The sequence below is a fragment of the Arachis hypogaea genome, chromosome 20 (genome assembly GCF_003086295.3).
Source record: "Arachis hypogaea cultivar Tifrunner chromosome 20, arahy.Tifrunner.gnm2.J5K5, whole genome shotgun sequence".
Taxonomy (NCBI): Eukaryota; Viridiplantae; Streptophyta; class Magnoliopsida; order Fabales; family Fabaceae; genus Arachis; species Arachis hypogaea.
Genome location: NC_092055.1, coordinates 74,508,912 through 74,510,925, shown reverse-complemented (window position 1 = coordinate 74,510,925; position 2,014 = coordinate 74,508,912). Strand labels below are relative to the sequence as shown.

The 2,014-nt window shown below is 39.2% G+C and overlaps 1 non-coding gene across 1 annotated transcript; it reads left to right on the top strand.

Moving 5' to 3' along the window:
• Positions 1-1,686: 1,686 nt before the first annotated feature.
• LOC112788725 (small nucleolar RNA R71) lies at positions 1,687-1,794 on the top strand. Its single transcript, XR_003196076.1, has one exon. It is a non-coding gene; the product is annotated as a small nucleolar RNA R71 (small nucleolar RNA).
• The last annotated feature ends 220 nt before the right edge of the window (positions 1,795-2,014 follow it).

The following is a 2,014-nucleotide window of genomic DNA, read 5'->3' as shown; positions in this document are numbered from 1 at the left end:
GAAAAACACTCCCTGGACTAGCAAAAGTTTGCGCCAATGTTAGCCCCATAACTTTTTGACTAACGTTGGCGCCATGAATAACCAAGGGGAGGCCAACGTTGGAGCAAAAGTTAGACCCCTAACTTTTGCCCCAACGTTGGTATCAGCAAAACAAGGGTGCTGATGTGAAAAGTTGGAGCAAAAGTTAGACCCCTAACTTTTACTCCAACTTTTACTCAAGCTTTCATGATTCCAACCCGGTTCAATTCGGTTCTTCTCCAAACTCCAAGAGCAATCAACCAAGGCCTCTCTCAACCCAATTCCACCAAGAGCAAAGGCCCAATTGAAGGCTTGAAGACCATTTGATGAAATTGTATAAATAGATTAGAATTTAAGTTTTGAAAGGGGCTTTCCCTTTTAGTTTTCATAGAGAGTTTTCGGAGAGCTTTTGGTGTTGAGTGAATTTTAATTTCTAAGTCTCGGGGAAGGAGAATTGAATTCCCTTCCTCTTAGTTTTCTTGCTTTCAATTTCAATTACAATTGTCTTGGATCTTGGGTTGGAGAATTAAAGGAATTCTGTTTCAATCTCATCCTAAGATATCTCTGTTTAATTTTACTGCACAATTGAATTCAGTTTCGGTTAATTGCTTTTCATCTACTTTCTTTGCAATTTACATTTTCTTTGCAATTGTTCTTGATTGGATCTAGGAAGGCATTGAGATCTAGACTTGGCTTTCTAGTCTCTTGGGTCCTGAGATCCGGAATTTCCATTTCCCATTCCCTGTTTACTATTTTCATGCTCATTTACATTTTTGTTTTAAGATCCGGTTCGATTCAAGTCCTTCTTTACTTCTCTGTTTGTTGCAATTTTACATTTTCTTGTTTAATTTCTGCAAATCCAACTCCCCATTCCCTTTACAATTCAAGCCATTTACATTTCTTGCACTTTAAGATTTTGCAATTTACATTTCTTGCGTTCTAAGTTTCTGCCATTTAATTTCTTGTTCTTTAAGATTCAGCACTTTAATTCCTGTTCTCTTTAATTTCATGCCAATTACCCATTCCCTTTACTTTCTATGCAATTTAAATTCTGCAAATCACAAATCTCTCAACCAAATCTTGATTCGCTTGACTAAATCAACCACTAAACTAAAATTGCTCAATCCTTCAATCCATGTGGGATCGACCTCACTCCCGTGAGTTATTATTACTTGATGCGACCCGGTGCACTTGCCGGTTAGATTTGGGTGTTTTGGAGAAAGTTGTTTCTCCACGAAAATATCCCATCAATGGGTTATAGGTGTTTCCATATGGTTCACCCATGTAATTTACCTCTGCTATTGCAGGGTTCTCAGGATCATAAGCTTCTTCTTCAGGAGAAGCCTCTTGAGTACTGTTGGATGCAGCTTGCATTCCATTCAGACTCTGAGAAATCATATTGACTTGCTGAGTCAATATTTTGTTCTGAGCCAATATGGCATTCAGAGTATCAACTTCAAGAACTCCCTTCTTCATAGGCGTCCCATTACTCACAGGATTCCTCTCAGAAGTGTACATGAACTGGTTATTAGCAACCATGTCAATGAGTTCTTGAGCTTCTGCAGGCGTTTTCTTTAGGTGAATGGATCCACCTGCAGAGGTATCCAATGACATCTTAGATAACTCAGACAGACCATCATAGAATATATCCAGGATGGTCCATTCTGAAAGCATGTCAGAAGGACACTTTTTGGTCAACTGCTTGTATCTTTCCCAAGCTTCATAGAGGGATTCACCATCTTTTTGTTTGAAGGTTTGAACATCCACTCTAAGCTTGCTCAGCTTTTGAGGAGGAAAGAACTTGGCTAAGAAGGCCGTGACCAGCTTATCCCAAGAGTTCAGGCTATCTTTAGGTTGAGAGTCCAACCATATTCTAGCTTTGTCTCTTACAGCAAATGGGAAAAGCATGAGCCTGTAGACTTCAGGATCTACTCCATTAGTCTTAACAGTGTCACAGATCTGCAAGAATTCAGTTAAGAACTGAAAAGGATCTTCA